The sequence below is a fragment of the Sus scrofa genome, chromosome 13 (assembly GCF_054392235.1).
Source record: "Sus scrofa isolate SSC_HxYL_T2T_F1_AM1 chromosome 13, Sscrofa_HxYL_maternal_Yorkshire_Landrace_v2.0, whole genome shotgun sequence".
Classification (NCBI taxonomy): Eukaryota; Metazoa; Chordata; class Mammalia; order Artiodactyla; family Suidae; genus Sus; species Sus scrofa.
This window is the reverse complement of record NC_139395.1, coordinates 164,609,957-164,628,973: the sequence shown is the minus strand read 5'-3', so window position 1 is coordinate 164,628,973 and position 19,017 is coordinate 164,609,957. Positions and strand designations below refer to the sequence as shown.

General features: G+C 36.0%; 1 protein-coding gene across 6 annotated transcripts in view; it reads left to right on the top strand.

The window, feature by feature from the left end:
- LOC110256428 (uncharacterized) overlaps positions 1 to 19,017 on the top strand; it is a 1,007,420-nt gene that overhangs the window by 212,052 nt on the left and 776,351 nt on the right. The window contains exon 5 of one of the 6 annotated variants that reach the window (XM_084991380.1): positions 15,757 to 15,844. The exons of the other annotated variants lie outside the window; for them this stretch is intronic. The gene's annotated coding sequence lies outside the window, so the exon portion shown is untranslated. The remainder of the gene's footprint in view (positions 1 to 15,756; positions 15,845 to 19,017) is intronic. 6 annotated transcript variants of the gene reach the window in all.

Sequence of the window (19,017 nt, the reverse complement as noted above, 5' to 3'; positions counted from 1 at the left end):
TCTGGGAAGGGATCTGTATCAATTAGGATCCTAGCAGGAAATAGATAATTTCAAGAATGTTTAATAAAGGGATCATTTACAAAGACGCATTCTGCATAAGTGGAAGCCACAAAGGATACTAAATTCCCATGGCGTTAATGCAGTTAACCATCCCGAGGGGCTGAGGAATAGAATAATTCCTGGAATCTGGAAGAAGGGAGTCCTGTGGAAAAGGCTGCCTTTGGTTGAGGGATATAGCCAGATAAACATTAGCTTAGAGAACAGGACTTCTGGCATAAATACCACAACCTCCTTTCCTCTTTCTTCCCCTTCCTTCTGACAGGGTTATTCTTTAGCCAGACTGAACTGACAGCTAGGTCAAAGGAGACTGTTAATGTGATCCATTATCCATCAGAGTAGAGGTCAGGTGGAGGGTAGATCGGGCAGTCCAAACAGAGGATCTCTTTCATAAGATGAGACTTAAACTTGAATTGAAAGATGAGTAATAAGGAGATCTGTTGAGATAAGGAAATGTATGTGGGATTTAAAAAAAGAACTAAAAGGCTATCAAAACAGAGCTTATGTGCTATGGAGAGGCTGAAGTAGGCTGGACATTGCAATGGATGGAGCCATGTTATTGTCTTGAGAGAGGCAGGGGTTTAGAGTTCCTCTAAGAGGTAGCACATTACAGTTCTTAAACAGAGATGCTCCAAGACAGTTATTAATGGGATGGGGTTCCCACTGTGGCACAGAGGAAATAAATCTATTATCCATGAGGATGTGGGTTCAATCCCTGGCCTCGCTCAGTGGATTGGGGATCAGTTTGGCTATGAACTGTGGTATAGGTCACAGATGTCACTCGGATCCCTCGTTGCTGTGGCTGTGGGACTGTCACCCCAATTCGACCATTAGTCTGGGAATTTCCATATGCCACAGGTGCAGCCCTGAAAAAAAAAAAAAAGGAATGGGAGAGGAGGGGAAAATCTAGGAGACATATCTGTTTAGATATTGGGAATGAATAATGTCAATAAAAATTTCATTTTGAACAACCTTTTAGGTAAAATAAATACTACATACTAATGGTCAAATGAATAAAAATGTGAATTTGTTGTAATGTGGTATCTGTGCTTACAGACTCATGCTTTCTAGAATTTTCCAAAACTGCAAGCAAGCAAGCCTGTAATCATAAACATTTAAATTCTAGAACAATTATATAATATTGAAGTATGGGCCTAGGAATGAAAATAATGTTATAATAGAAATAGTCATGACAAACTCGTCACCAACCTTTTTCTGGAGATCTGCTCTTTGAATGATATAGGCATGGGCTAAGTGTTGGTTTGGGTATAGCATTTATTCATGCATCCATCTGTGGCTTGGGTACTTAGTAGGAAAGTCCTATGAGATTCATGTTGTCCTTCATCTTATTTGATTTGAAACACACATAAATTGTAATATTTCATATGTACATGAGATACTGCAATGAAAATAAGCCTATGTAATAAGCAACATTGGTATTTATGCTATAGTTTAGGAAAAAAAATAAGAGTATGGTTAAGCTTAAGATGAGTCCTGCTTGAATTACACCCATTCATTTAGCAAAATCTGACCTGCTATCAATACAATAATTCAGAGGGAAAAAGTAGCAATAAATACTTAGTGATATTAATGCAGAGTGGGACGTGTGAGAGATATGTGACTGATTATACTCAGTGACTTTAATATTACATTTTCTTGTAAGCCCAGTGAGATGTTAACTGTGAATTTCCTAGCTGCACTCCCACACACTTAGAATGTAGAGATAATTGATGTTAACAGAGATGACCCTTGAGTGCCCACTGAGTTAAAAAAAAAAAAAAGAGCATATTACATTCTGAATGGGTTTTCTTTGTGTTATAGGTTCTTTCCTGATACTGTGAAAAGTATCAATGCAGTTAAGAGTTTTAAAACAATTAGAATAAGGAGTAAGGATGATTCTTGTTCAGCTCTTACCTATCATTATTTCCAGGGCTTAATACCCATACAAGACCTTCCAGAAACTAAATGTCTTAGAGACATGAACACTTATAAACTTTGAAAAACATTATTCAATATATTGCTAATTAACACTCATTCACTCAAATTTTTGAGTATCCAGAAGCTGAAAGTCATAATTGTGTGCTGAAAGATAAAAATATGTTCCAGCCCTGATGGAGATTGCAAGTTATCCCTGATGGAGATCACTTTTAATAAATAAACTCAAATGATTAATTTACCACCGTAATAAGAGCTACAATGAGCTATACAGATGCCAAGAATAAAACAGCAGTGGTCTAATCTGGTGAGTTAGAGGATGTTAAGCTCTGTTAGCATCAGTGTCACAGCTAACGTCTCCCTCTTTAATAGAAAATTAACCGTTAAATCAAGGAATGTAGCACCAGCTATGGGCCAAATAACCACTAACATCTCTTTCCCAAATAAACTTTTTCTTTTCCAATAAAATTATTGAAGTTCATCTTGCAGACCTTCATGTAGGCATGGGAACCAGTGAAAGAGTCAGGGAGATTTTTGGTGTGAGGCGGTTCTAACCTCAGTGTTTTCACAATGGCCTCTAAGAAAGAGTGACCGCCCCCCACATGATCTCTTTATCAAAAGTCAGAAGTGGAAAATGAAATGTATCTGAAGTAGTCCCATTCCATGGCTATTAAACACAAACTCAATCTAATAGAACCTGTATATTTATCTTAATAATTGACCCTAGCTCTGTCCTGTGCTGTTATTCGTCATTGGAAAAGGAAGGAAAATACACAGATAGTGGACTGGGTATGTGGCAAGAGCCCTATACCCAGGTTGTCTGGGTCAAGCCCAAGAAGGGAAGTGAAGAGACTCTGGGGGCTTAAAAAGATGCAAAGTGGCACTGTCAAATGTAAAAGAGGCTGAAATGAAAGGCTTGGGACTCATTAGCAGAGTACTAGAATATCATCTTTCCTGTAGCACTCAATTTTCAAAGTTGTGGTTAGATTATTTGAAAGGTTGGGAAATTAGTAATGCTATGTTGTATACATGTATGTATGTGTATGTAATGCATACACACATTTATGATTTGAAATAATCTATTTAAAAATGGAAATTATAGAGGTCAAACAGAAAAACAACTCAAAGAGGAAATATCCAAATAGCCGAAGTGAAGGGAAATGCTATTGTGTAAGCAACCACTCTCCACAAGCAGCTGGATAATAAAACTGCACAGGTCAGAAAGAGGTCACTCAAGACATTGCCTGACCAGCCGGAGCCTGGATCCTCCCACAAGCCTCATCTCATTCTGTGCTTAGATTTTCCTGCAAATCATGGTAATTGGGAATCAGCTCACACAGCTGTGAACCACAGCTCACAGATACAAGAGAACAAATTTAAAGTTGAGCTTCTCTGCTGGAGAGAGAAGGGAAGTGACTTGTTTATGTACCATTTCATCACTCTCCCCAAGAGGCACTAGCCTTGGGTTATGTTCCATTAAAGGTGTAGTGACATGGTTTTAAAACAAGTGGAAGATTGGTCTGTTATTAGAATTAGGGAATTTGGATTCAATTCTAAGTTAAAATCATGAAATATTAGTGCTGCAAGGAAGCTAGCTGCAATATAATCCAGTTTTCTCCTTTCATTGCTGAGAGTTTTTTGACCTAGAGATGTAAAGATTTGTTAAGTTAGTTAATGATAGTATCTGGACTAGAATCCTCATCGGTCTGTATTACTACTTCTATAATGTTATTCCTTCACTCTTGGGAAGAATATCCCTGGTACCCTGAGCCTCATGCCAATCAGCTGTAGCAATCTTTCTTCCATGTCTGCATTATTTATGATATTTAAGAGTTTTCCAATTGAGGACTCTGTCATATGGTTTATCATTTTTGTCTTGCCATCCTCATATCTGTTTTCATCCAGGTGACTTCATAACCATATCGATTGTTAATCTATTTACTAAATTCAGGTTTTCTTTCCATGTTTTACTCTATTTATCTTCACTTGCTTTAGCAATCAGTTCCAGTTATCCCATCCTTTACCATTTGTTCATCAGAACTATATCAATTACATCATGTCTAAAATCTCAAAATCTAGTATCTTAATATCTGATTATAATCCTATTCTTTTAGATTACACATCATTTTTAATTCTTCTACCTATATTAGTTACAGATAAGGTGTGAAACAGACCCCAAATCCAAGGGCTCTTCCTCATGTAATAGTTTGCAAGTGGGTGTCAAGGGTGACAAGGTCATCAAGGAACTCAAATTCCTATCTTTTGGTTCTGCTGCTCTGGAGGGACCTCTCTTTGTTCACATATTTGAAGCTGGTTTACTACTATAAGCTGGAATGATATATATATATTCCAAAACTCAGAAAAAAAAAGAGAGAATGAAGAACTAGCAACTTTCTTATTAAAAGATGTGGGAGTTCTCTTGTGGCACAGTGGATTGAGGATCCTGTGTTGTCACTGCAGTAGCTTGGGTCACTGCTTTGGAATGGGTTTCATCTCTGGCCCAGGAACTTCCGCATGCCATGGGTGAGGCCCAAAAAAAATGGACTCAAAAATTGCACATATTCCCCATGTGATATCCTATTGGCTAAAGTTTGGCTACATGTTCATGCCTTATGTCTTAGTCTGTACAGGCTTCTATAACAAAATATCATAGATTAAGTGGCTTCTAAACAATAGAAACTGGAGTTCCTGTCTTGGTACAGTGGAAATGAATCTGACTAGGAACCACGAGGTTGTGGGTTCGATCCCTGGCCTTTCTCAGTGGGTTAAGGATCTGACATTGCCGTGAGCTGTGGTGTAGGTCGAAGATGTGGCTGGGATCCTGCGTTGTTGTGGCTGTGGCGTAGGCCGGCAGTTGTAACTCTGATTTGACCCCTAGCCAGGGAACCTCCATATGCTGTGAGTGTGGCCCTAAAAAGCAAATAAATAAATAAATAAATAAAATAACAGACACTTATTTCTCTGTGCTCTGGAGGTTAGGAAATCCAAGATCAAAGTGCTGGTAGATTTGGTGCCTGGTGAGAACACAGGTCCTATTTCACAGACCGCTGTTTTCTTGCTGTGTTTTCACATAATGGAAGCCAGAGAACTCTCTGTGGTCTCTTTTATAAGGGTACTTTCTCAATTTGTGAAGGGTCTACTCTCATGACCTAAGAACCTCCCAAGAGCTTTACCTCCAAATACCATCACATTGGAGATTAGGTTTCACCATATAAATTTTGAGAAGACATAAATAGTCTATAGCACTTGACTAAAAGGAACCTGGGGAAATGTAGACCCTAGCTAAACATCTTATGCAGTCAAAAGCTGGGATGTTCTATTTCTGAAAGAAAGAAAGGTAGAATGATTTGGGGGCTACCATTAGCTGTTTCTGTTCCAACTCTCATTGCATTTCTATTCATTGACTTCATTTGAACCTCCAGGTCCTTGATCCAGTATTTATAGGCAAGTTAATCAGTCCTTTACCGTACTTACTTCTTTTCTCCCAAATAAGGATCCCATGTTCTACAACCTTAAACTGTATCTTACCAATCCTTTCAAACACTTGTCTCAGTTACCTTCTGCATCATCTACCCTAATTTAAAATTGTGGAGTTTCTATTGTGGCACAGCACAAAAAAACCTGACTAGTATCTATGAGGACACGAGGTCAATACCTGGCCTCACTTAGTGGGTTAAGGATCCCTCATTGCTGTGGATGTGGTGTAGACTGGCAGCTGCAGTTATGATTGGACCCCTAACCCGGGAACTTCCATATGCTGCAGGTGTGGCCCTAAAATCAAAATAAATTAAATAAATAAATAAATAAATAAAATTGTGTGCTCCTACTTCAAAGTAGGTTAGTGATTCTGGAGAAAATCCACATGCTTCTTCCCATAAATGTTGATATATTTCGGTAGCTTCTAATATAGTAAAAGCCATAAAATTTAAATTCTGAGTCTACTAAGCTGTAAACCCCTCCAGAGAAAGAGTTTTTCTCCTTTGCTTATGCCTATTGCCTACCTCTGAATGAAATTAAATAATTGTTGGTTGAATGAAAACGTGAATACTTATCTCTTTCCAACTTTGAAAATGTATTAACATTATTTCCACTTTTTTCTTTTTTAAAATCAAAGTATAGTTGATTTGCAATGTTATGTCAATTTCTGCTGTATAGCAAAGTTATCCAATCATAATATACATACTTTCGTTTTCTCATATTATCTTACATCTTGTTCTATCCCAAGAGATCAAATATGGTTCCATATGCTATACAGCAGGACCTCATTGCTTATCTATTCTAAATGTAATAGTTTGCATACACTAACCCCCAAATTCTGGTTTATCCTACTCCCTCTCCCCTCCCCCTTGGCAATCACATGTTTGTTCTCTATGTCTGTGAGTCTGTTTCTCTTTTGTAGATAGGTTCATTTGTGCCTTTAGATTCCATATATAAATTATATCATATGGTATTTTGTCTTTCTCTTTCTGACTTACTTCACTTAGTATGAGACTCTCTAGTTGCATCTATGTTGCTGCAAATAGCATTATTTTTTTCTTTTTTTATGGCTGAGTGGTATTCCACTCTATATATGTACCACATCTTCTTAATCTATTCATCTGATTGATGGACATTTAGGTTGTTTCCATGTCTTGGTTATTGTGAATAATACTGCAATGAACATATGGGTGCATGTGTCTTTGAATTGTAGTTTTGTCCAGATATATACCCAGGAGTGGGATTGCTTGATCATATGATAGTTCTACATTTGGTTTTCTGAGGAACCTTCATACTGTTTTCCATAGTTATTGTACCATTTACCTTGCCACCAACAGTGTAGGAGTACCCTTTTCTCCACACTCTCTCCAGCATTTGTTATTTGTAGACTTATTAATGATGGCCATTCTGACTGGTGTGAGGAGGTACCTAATTATAATTTTGATTTGCGTTTCTCTAATAATTAGCGATGTTGAACATTTTGTCATGTGCCTGTTGGCCATCCATATGTCTTCTTTGGAGAAATGTCTGTTTTGGTCTTCTGCCCATTTTTCAGTTGGGTTGTTTGATTTTTTTGTTGTTCAGTTATGTGAGTTATTTGTGTATTTTGGAGATTAAGCCCATATTGGTTGCATCATTTGCAGAGATTTTCTCCCATTCTGTGGATTTTCATTTCATTTTTTAAATGGTATCCTTTGCTGTGCAAAAGCTTTTGAGTTGAATTAGGTCTCATTGGTTTATTTCTGTTTTTATTGTCATAGTCTAGGAGATGGATCAAACAAGTTATTGCTGTGATTTATGTCAAAGAGTGTTCTGCCTATATTTTCCTCTAGGAGTTTTATAGTATCTGGCTTTAGTTTAGGTCTTTAATCCATTTTTAGTTTATTTTTGTGTATGGTATTAGAGAATGTTCTAATTTCATTCTTTCATATGTAGCTGTCCAGTTTTCCCAGCATGACTTATTGAAGACTGTCTTTCCTCTACTGTAAATTCTTGCATCCCTTGCCATAGATTAATTGATGATAGATGCTAGGGTTTTATTTCTGGGCTTTCTATCCTGTTCCATTGATCTATGTTTTTGTGCCAGTAACTTTAGCTTTGTAGTATGGTCTGAAATTAGGGCACCTGATTCCTCCAGTTCTGTTTTTCTTTTTCAGTGTTGCCTTGGCTATTCAGGGTCTTTTGTATTTCCATACATATTTTAAAATCTTTTGTTCTAGGTTTGTGAAGAGTGTCATCAGTAATTTGATAGGGATTTCATTGAATCTGTAGATTGCCTTGGGTAGTATAATTATTTTGACAAAATTGATTCTTCTGATCCAAGAGCATCTGTATATATCTTTCAGTCTGTTTGTGTCATCTTTGATTTCTTTCATCAGCATCTTACAGTTTTCAGAGTACTGAAGGTAATTTGTCTTTTTATGTAGGTTTATTTCTAGGTACTTTATTCTTTTTCATGTGATGGTAAATGGGATTGTTTCCCTAACTTCTCTTAGTGATTTTCATTGTCAGTAAATAGGGATGCAATAGATTTCTGTGTATTAATTTTATATCCTACAACTTTACCAAATTCATGTTGAGCTCTAACAGTTTTCTGGTAGTCTGTTTAGGATTTTCTAGGTATAGTATCATGTCATCAGCAAATACTTATAGTTTTACTTCTTTTTTTCCAATTCATATTCCTTATATTTCTTTTTCTTCTTTGAATTTTGTGGCTAGGAGTTCCAAAATTATATCGAATAATAGTGTTAAAAATGGACATCTTTGTCTTGTTCCTCATCTGAGTGGAAATGCTTTCAGATTTCACCACTGAGAATGATGTCAGCTATGGGTTTGTCATACATGGGCTGTATTATGTTGAGGTAGGTTCCTTCTATGCCCACTTGAAAACATATTAGCATTTTAAATTATCCTTTCTTTTTGTTTTGTTTTGTTTTCTGTTTTAGAGATAACATCCTTTCTTTTTTTAAGGCTAACATCATCATTACAGTTTTAATTTTCCTTCATTTGTCACATCTAGTCAGTCACAAATATCTATGGATTCCCCTCCTAACTCTCTTTCAAACCAGTCTCCATTCACAATTACACATTATAGGAATATATCATACCTCCAAACTCTACCTTCAGGTAAGTTCTCTAACTTAATTTGTGTACCTTCCACTAGTATAATTCCCTACAATTACATCCTTCATATTACTTTAAAGAAATGACTCACATGTTTATTTTCTCTCTTTATCAAGACTCCTCTTAGTAGCAATGAGGACACCAATTGATAAAATATTTTGAAAAAATATTAGGAGGTGAAAAAGATGGATTATTGAGAGTTCCTACTGTGGTGCAATGGGTTAAGGATCTGGCATTGTCTCCACAATGCCTTGGGTCACTGCTGAGGCATGGGTTCAATCCCTAGCCTGGGAATTTCCATATGCTATGGGTGCAACCAAAAAAAAGAAGGTGGATTATTGTCAACATGGTTCAGGGGCCCACAATTTAAAGTGTGTACCGAAGAGGAGATTAACAGTAAGATATTTGTTCACTCTTCAAAAACTCAGATTTGAAAGAATGAGTTAACAATGAATGGTGAGAAAGAGGAGTGAGGTAAAAAAATCAGGGATGAAGCTTGAAATTCAATGTAGGAAATTTGTAAAATGCTGACATTTTGATGCTTTTTTCTATCTTGAAATGTTAGTGGGAGTGATCTGGGACTCAGGATCATAGGAGAGTTAATTTAGAGTCTGTAACCAAAATAACTTGATAATAACCAGCTCTGTCTTAGCATGGACTGCTACAACAAAATACCATAGACTGGGTGGCTTAAACACACACATTTATTTCTTACTCTTCTGGGGGCTATGAAATTCAAGAGCAAGGTGCTTGGCAGGTTAGGTTACTGGTAAGAGCCCTTCTCCAGGTGTTCAAATGCTGCATTTTCTCTGCGTCCTTAAAAAGCAGACTGAGAAAGAGAGATAACTGTTCTTTCTCTTCTTCTCATAAGGATGCTAACCCCATGATGCCACTCCCCATGACTTCATCTAAACTTAACTCCCAAAGATCCTCCTTCCAAATTCTATCACATTAGGGGTTAGGGCTTCAACATCTGATATTTTTTGGGGGTGGGGTGGGAGAAATACAAACTATATTTTTTTTCCACTGAAAGATAATTCATTTGTTTTTAAAATTTTTTATTATAGTTGATTTATAATGTTCTGTCAGTTTCTGCTGGAGAGCAGAGAAACACAAACTTTAGTTCATAATAAACTCCTTCTCCTTCATCACAATCACAGAATAGCAACTGCCTTGCATCTATATCTACCGCAAATGGAAGCCTGGAAATTCTTAGGAGGTCCTGCAAAACCCCTGAGAAAAGGCTTCTAAAATGTGGAGAATTCTATTAATGAGGTCAACTCCATGACTAATCACTCCAGAAATGAAGCCATCCAGTGAAAAGTCCCTGTCCTGCAGTCAGAACCACCAACAAGCTGATTTTTTTAAGTATCTTAATCACATGTCAGTAGACAAAAATCATTGAGGAGTTCTTTCATGGCACAGCAGGCCAAGGATCCAGCGTTGTCATTGCAGCAGCTTGGGTTTCTGCTGTGGCACAGGCTTGATCCCTGGCCCAGGAATTTCTACATGCCACAGTGTAAAAAAAAAAAAAAAAGAAAAGAAATCATTGAACTTTCATGTAAATCCTATTATTTATAAAGCAGACACTAAAAAGAAAAAAAAACAGTATAAAATCATAGACACAGATAGAGCAGGGAATATAGAAAACATTTAAAAATCTGTTAATATCCTAAGAGAATCATAAAATATTTGGCATATATAAAACAGGAATAGATTTCTATCGAAAAAGGGAAAATCAGAATAAGTAAATCAAGAAAGTAAAAATTATTAGCAAAGCTTATTTAAAAATCAAGTTTAGGGTTGGGAGAAATACTCAAAGAAATTTCCCAGAAAGTATAACCAAAGTGAGGAAGAATATTCCAAATAGATAAATAAAAATAATAACATTTTTAGAAGATGAACACGGAAGATGCGTAATTCAGCTAACAGGAGAAAACAGAAAATAGAGGGGAGTAAATCAAAGCAATAACATGAGAATATTTAGGAACACGAACACCAGTTTTCATATTAAGATTAGGTCTAAATATAATGAATGAGAACAGACCCACAAGGCACTGTCAACTGAAAATACTGCACGACCTAAAAGTTGAAAATTATGTTATACTAGGCAGACTTGTTGAGGATTTAAGCTCTCAGCCTTGAAGAACTGCTCCAAAGAGGTAGGGGAGGAGCCAGGATAAATAGGATTTTTTGCAACAAAAGCCAAGTAATGGGAAAAGATTACTGTTAACTAAAGAAAAAAATAAATATTTCAAGTTATTGAATTTACTGCTTTTCTATGTGTTGGAAGATGCAAGGGTCTAGGCTCATTGACATCATTTCTTTGATATGCACCTTAACTACCTAGGGCTAGTACCCCATTTTTTTTTTTTCTTCATCCTGAATCCCCTTAGGATGCACAAGTCAGGGGTGGCTACAGTGGCTGATGGCTTGATGGCAACAACATCCTTTGTTGACTGGTATAACCGGTGACATTTTTCGATAATAGCACAATGTCATTTCAGAGAGAATATAGGCAAACTTACATACAGAAGAATGGATGTTAAATGACATTGATGACCTCAAAGTGATTCTCACTTCTAGAAAGCAGTAGACATTATTTTTAAAATTCTGATGGAAAATACTTTTCAAGCTATAATGTTCTATCACATTATAATATTCTAGAGTATCAATTAAACTTCAGGGAAAAATTAAGGTATCAGCTTTTTGAAGACTCAGATATTTACTTTTATGGAACCTTTCCTAAGGAGATAGAATATGCTCCAAGAAAACAAGGAAATACTCTGAGAAAGAGAAAGAACTGGGGTTTTAGAAGACATGGACCAAACAGCAAGATCAGAGAACAGTAAGTCTGGAATAAAATGAGAGGACAGGTGTGGGGTGTCCAAGGAGGAAGCTCTGCAGGAAAAATGATAAAGTAGATATAATTATTAGGCATGTAAAAAGAATTGAGGATAAAATTAAGCAAATTAAAAAGAGGCACAATTATTCCAAGAAAAAGGCACAATTATTCCAAGAAAAAGCAAAAATTGGACAATACAAACATTAATACAGTGTTAACGTACGGTTGATTCTGCACTGGAAAATATTTGTGTGGAGATAATGAAGGTGACTTTGAAGTGGTTGTGAGCATGGCCTCTGTAGCTAGATTGCTGGATTGACTCGTCTACAACTCCTGCTAGCTATGCAGCCTTAAGCTAGCTACTTAATTTCTCTGTGCCTCAGTTTCTCTGCACCTTAGCTTTATAAAGATTTGTTATTTTAATTATTAAATATAAAATAGTATAAATACATTTTAACCTCTCTTAACATGTTTCATAGGATTAGCTCAAGAAGGCATTTTTAACATACTTCTTTGACTTGTACATATTTTCTAAAGTCCTTAGAAATCAGAAGAAACTTCAGTTAGGTATTGGTGAGTTATCAACTTGAAGACCCTTTTTATTTGGGTGAGGTATATGAAAGGATGAAAGGATATAAAAAATACTGGCTAACTAAAATATGAAGACTCTCAACTGGGGAAAACTGTGAAATCGCAATTCTTTCCTAACTTGAGGATGAGTTTTTGTATTGTGTATGTATGTTTTTTATATAAAAAATACTGTAACAGCAATAGTGATTCAATACATGTAAAAAGCAGAATTACTTGGAATCCAGTAATCATAAAATTATATTTTTCTACATTCTTATGTATTTCTGTTTATATATATATATATGAAATGCATATAACAAAAATCATAGCGTAAATGTGATTTTCTAGCTTTTTAAAAATTTAACATTTTTTCTGTTGTTGCATGAAGGAAGAAATTTTTCTAAAGCACCACCTTGCTGTTATTAAATACAAAGAATTTTATAGTTCCCAGTTATGTTTAGGCAGTCCTAGTAAAATGGTATCTGTTGCCTGTGGCCATGTAGGCCAGTTGGTTACAGAATCACAGTCCTGGGTATAGGCCGACTAGAGGAATTCTAGCTCTGTCAGGGCCTGTTAGCCTCACACAGATCCACATCTCTCTCCAGCTCTGGCCATCCAGGAGGCCTGAGTGTGCTATGGTTCCCAAGAGGCCAATTCAGAGAGGATAGGGCGTATTTCCAGTGTGGCAACAGAATCCCATGAACTCCCTCTTTGTGATTAGAATATAAAATCACAATGCTGAGTCCACCTTTTAGAAGTGTTAATTATTGGAAAATTATAAAGCAATCAATTAGACTTACTGTTTATCCAGGGCAGTGCAGGGAATCACCTTTGAATGTTTACCATGGCTGCAACAGGATTAATTAGGTTAAAAGCAAAGGTCCTAGGTCAAAGCACAGATTACTACCCTCTGTCTTTCTCATGAAGCCTCGCACGCTGCTGTTTTGTTTGTTCATACCAAAGGTCTGACAAGAACAGAGCTTTCTCAAGTAATGTCTTTTTCTTTTTCTAAAAATATAATTCTTAACTTCTGTGTTTGTATGGACTTCACATTTCATGAAATATTTTTAGAACATTACAAGTCACAAACCAGGAAAATCTTGGAAGATGGCTATCAATTCATATGTTTTATCAGTTGTTAATCAATTTTGTTGTGGCGACTGTGTAATAAACTCGGTGATTTCTTTTTCTCTCCCTGGCAATTCTCACACTTCATCTTGGTGGGTCTTTTATATAAAACTGCATGAAAAATCCTCATGAATTCTGATATTTGAAACAGTCAATTTGCTCTTTTTTTCCTCTGCTGTGCAGGGGCTTTAAAAATGCTTCTGATAGTTTCTAAACCTAGACCCAAACTGGAGCTTTATTTATCTTTGACACTGTCTCTAGGAAAACAACACAATCTGTCCTTGAAAGGACAGAATAATAATCTAGCAGAGTATCACCATGGAGGACAGTCATGAGCTCATGGTGCCGAGTATTGACAGCTTGAGGAAATATGATATTTTTACCTTGTTTTATTATAAATAATATGTCTTAGAGCCTTTAAAAAATCTGAGTTTATTTCTTTCAGGCTCTGTCCCTCAGAACCTATTCTAGTTTGTGTAGTTGCTTTAAAATTAAAACAAAAGTGCTACATTCTACATTTCTATACAATTAATGATATATTATCTAAGTAAGACTTTACAGAGAGAATGTTGCCATTTCATTAGAAATAGAAATAGCTGTTATTTGGAATTTAGAGCTTCTATTTTCTAAAATGTCTTCTGTGACCAGAAACAAGATAACCTAATGTCCTTCTTTCCAAAGACTTTCAGGAGATGAGGCTCCAAACCATTCACATTGAAATTCACTAGTGACAGTACACCACTGGCTCAGAAAAAGAAGGCAAAAATTGAGAAATATCTTCAAGTTGTCCTTGGTCTTTCAGGGAAATGTGATAAGATTCCATTGGATGACAAAATGGGAGAAAGCATTTGATATAGTTTCTCACAACGTTGTAAATATAAATCAAATTGACCTGGAAACTAACAGAACTGCATGAACTAAAAACCAGCTAAAAATGGTAGTAAAAATAGAGACATAATATAAATGGACTTGAGAGTATCCCCATCAGGAAAGATAAGAACGACAGCAGAGAAAAAGCACCTAGGATCCATTAAGAGGATGAAGGCAGAGATTGATGATGTTATAAAGAGTGTAAGTATGAATAGTCTTGATAAGAAAGCTCTGGAATAAGTTGAATATAAATAAAATCTAAGCAAGGAAGGCTCAGAAAGTCCTCCAAAATATGCTAAGAAAAAATTATGTAGTATGGTGTCAACTGAAAAATAGATCTAGAAGAAGGAAAATGAAAGAATGGAATAAGAGAAAAAGCAGCTTATTACAGGCACAGATTAGAAATGACCTAAACATGCAAATATCTTCTGCCTTTCTCTTCCACTGTTCTCTTCCTTATCCCCTCACCATGCACCACACAAATACCTTCTTCCTCTTTTCATCGTCATGTGAAGAAACTGCTACCCTCACTCTCATGAGCCCTCAAAGGCTTTTCATACCTTTTGGTTACATCACCTGGAAGTCTTTTTCATCCTGACTTACTTAGATCTTATTTACGTCCCAACTTGTCCCAGAGCTTTCTTAGCAAGACTGTTCATACTGACACCCTTTATAACATTGTGGGAGGACAGAGATGGAAGAGAAGTGAAAGGAAGAAGAAGGTATCCGAGAGAGGCTCTGCTTTCTGCTTACTGGCCAGACTTAGGAACTCCAAAGAAGATGCTGCCTAGTGTGTCTAAGGTTTTAGACAGCCAGGGAGCAATTAAGGAGGCCCAATGTGGCATGAAAGGGAAAGAGGGATTCAAGTGAGGCATAGAAGTAGCAGAGACTCCTGCTTTGAAGAGGCTAGTTAACAGGGATATGGAATGTTTGGTTGGCAACACCTGAGAGGTGATGGCTGAGGACCCAACAAGATGTTTCAGCAGATACTGTGGATAGATGACATCAAGAACTAGATGCCTCAGCCTGTTGCCTTGGGGCTCTGTGAAGCCTCTATAAATTGGATGCTATTCCAAGGAACTCAAATACAGAGTTAAAGTTGTCATGCTAGCTGAAGGAGGACTATACAAAAAATTAAAGTGTTATAAAAAACTCAGTAATAATTTTCACACCTAATTTGTGAAGATTCATTCTTTTACACTGATTCATCAGTGTGCAGTGAGAACACATGAAGCTTTAAATCATGATTTCATAAATGAGAAAGATGTCCTATAAAAAGACAAAAAGAGGAGTTCAATCTGTGGCCCAGCAGGTTAAGCATCTGGTATTGTCTCTGAGGTGGCACAGGTTTGATCCCTGGCCTGGGAACTTCCATATACTGCAGGTGTGACCAAAAAAAAAAAAAAAAAGACAAAAAGAAACTTTTGGAAAATAATTTGTAATATTTTACCCAACTGTTTTTAGCAATACATAATATGCTTTCTTTTTTGTGTAAACTTTCTTTTTTCGTTAGAAAGCATCAAAACTACTACTAGTAAGCTTAAGTTATAGAAAAATATAATCAGAAAAGTATTATTGTAAATATTTTATTCATCTCTTTATTTAATCTTCAAAAAAGCTTGGTAGGAGGTGCTATTATTATTCTCACTTTATCAATGAGGAAATTGAGGCATAGTGGTTAAATACATTGTTCAAATTTGCATATCTCATAAGTGGTAAACCCAGGAATTTTTTTTTTTTTTTTTTTTAAGGCTGCAACCCTGGCACATTGAAGTTTCAGAGCCAGGGACTGAGTCAGAGCCCTAGCTTCGGCCATGTCCTTCAACCCACTGCACCATGGTAGGAACTCCTAAATCTAGGATTTTGTTATTTCTTTATTTCTTTGTTTGTTTGTTTTTGTCTTTTTGTCTTTTGAGGGCCGCACCCGCGGCATATGGAAGTTCCCAGGCTAGGGGTCTAATCAGAGCTGTTGCTGCTAGCCTATGCCAGAGCCACACAATGCCAGATCTGAGCCTCGTCTGTGACCTACACCACAGCTCACAGCAATGCCAGATCCTTAACCCACTGAGCAAGGCCAGGAATTGAACCTGCAACCTCATGGTTTCTAGTTGGATTTGTTTCCACTGTGCCATGACGAGAACTCCCTAAATCCAGGATTTTGAACTTGATTTTTGTAAGTCCACCACCTGTACTGTTAATAATTGATGAGTGTAGATGCCACTGTGACATGAGCTATTGCCACCCAAGGGCATATAGCAGGAGCTCCACGGCCCTGTTCTGTTCTTCCAGAGTTGAAGCATTACCCATCCTTCAGATGCTGTTTGGGGCTATGATTAATATTAGGCCAGACCATTTTCATAGTTTAGTTAATGTCATAATCATGGTGTAAAGCAAAAAAACCAAAAAACCCTCCTTTGATTTCAAACAAGTAGCAAAACCTAGCATAAAGGGGAAGCTAGAAGGGGAGGCAGGAAGGAAAATGACCACCTACATAATCTTAGATGATCCTTAGGGTGACTCTGGGAAATAAATATTTTGATCACTATTTGGCTTAAGAGGAAACTGAAGCTCACTGGCTTTAAATGACTTGCTCATATGGGAAGCGACAGAGCCAGGATGTCAGTCTGGTTCTGACTCTAAAGAGTTTGCTTTTTTTGATAGCTTCCACTATCCTTCAAAATTACTCCGATTTTGCTGCACTCTGTATTAAGTAGGTCATTGTGGTTTATATTGAGAATACATGAAGCATTTATTATACTGTTTCTGTAGGGAAAGTATATTTCTACTTTGGTATTAGCAGATTTAAACACTAAATTCTAGGACACAGCCCACATAACACTTAAGAACAACCTACTTTGACACTAGAGAAAAAAATGCTTGTATTGTATTAATACTTTTATCTACAAATTTCTAAGTTTGTGAAATATATTCTATACCACATGCAAAATGTTTATTTATTGAGTCAACAGTATTAGCAGCATCAGCAGATCGGGAAAAGCTAAAATATGAGGTTAATATACACTCTTGTAATTTGCTTTTTGGATGTTTTATGCTGATGAACTTTTTTTTTTTAAATGGATTGTATTTCAAAGACTAGAAATGAGAATAAATATTCAAAATAGGAAAAAGGTAAGGGCATTTATTTGAAGAACTTGAGAATTAAAGAAATTGAACTTTTTTCCCTCTTGCATTGAAGCAAAACAAGTTATTTACTGTAAAGTGGCATTGAGGGCAGCCATCTTGAGAAGTACGTTTTCACATTGTTGCCACAATACTCAAGGCCTGGTTACAAACTCCATGAGCTGATGTTTCACTGAGAAACACATCATGCTGACGTCTTTAAATTCCATCTCAGTACACCTTCTTTATTCTTTGCCATGCATTTTGGCCTTCTAGTTGCTCTGGTTCATAATTTATAAGGAACCTAAGTCACCTTATAAGGGACCTTAGTCATCCTTTACTCCAATCCCCCATATATTACCAATAAGGAAAAGGAATTGAAGAGAAGTGATTTCCCCAGATAAAAACCATCCAGAACCTTTTTGTACTTTCAAACCTAGAGTTGGCCATATCCCTGAAATGTACCATATTTTTCATTCTCTACTCTTCAACAACAATCTCATTTACTGAGCCTGTTTCAAGGATGGAAACTACTATACCCAGCACAAAGTATTTATTTTTAATTGTAAAAGTAAATTTTAATGATTAAATTATCATATTCTTATTGTAAATAACTCATACCATTCAGAAGAGAATAAACATAAAAGTCCTGCAGTAAGTTTACCTTCCAGTTTTTTATGCACATACAAATATATATGGATAAATATAAATATGCATACATATACATATGTGTTATACAAATAGGTACATATACATAGATGCATTTATATTATTCCACAAATGAGACTCTGTTACAACAATTCTTAAAAACCTTGCTTTTTAAACTTTTAAAACTTGAACATCATTCCTTACCAATACAAACTGATCCACTCTATTGCTTATTTTTCTTCCAGTTTTATTGAGATATAATTTACATATAGTGCCATACAATTTTAACATATGGGACATCCAAAGTAAGGCAACAAAGGAAAAATAGGTAAATTGGACTTTATTAAAAATAAAAAGCTTTTGTGCATCAAAGGATACAATCAAAATAGTGAAAAGGTAACATATGGAGGGGGATAAAATATTTGCAAATTGTATGTCTGATAATAATTGATATCCAGAATACATAAAGAACTCCTACAGCTCAATAATTACAACAAATACAAGCGACTTTATTAAAGAATGAGCAAAGGATGTGAACAGATATTTATTCAAAGGAAATATATAAATAGCCAATAAGCACATCAAAACATGCTCAATATCACTAATCATTAGGGAAATGCAAATCAAAACCACAGTGAGATATAATTTCACATCTATTAAGATGGTTATTACAAAAAACAGAAAATGACAAATGTTGGCAAGGATATGAAGAAATTGGAACACCATGTATTGCTGTTGGGGATATAAAAGTTGTGTAGTCACTGGAAAATGGTATTTATTATTCCTAAAAAAATTGGGTTAAAATTAATAGAATTTAATTTTAAAAAATTAACATGAAATTAATAGAATTACCATATGATATAGCAATTTCATTTCTGGATATATACCTCAAAGAATTGAAAGCACAGCTCAAACAGATATTTGTGCACTGATGCTCATAGCAGCATTACTCGCAATAACCAAAAGGTGGGAGCAGCCCAAGTGCCCAGTGATGGATGGATGAAAAAAATGTGGTATGTACATACAATGGAATATTATTCCACCTGAAAATGTAAGGAAGTTCTGACAAATGCTACAACATGGATAAACTTGAACATATTATATACTAAGTGAAATAAATCAGTGGCAAAAGGACAGATATTATATGATTCTGCTGCAATGAGATACCTAGAGTAATCAAATTAGTAAAGAAAGGAAGTAGAATGGTGGTTGCTGGGGGGTTGGTGGATGTGAGGAATGGAGAA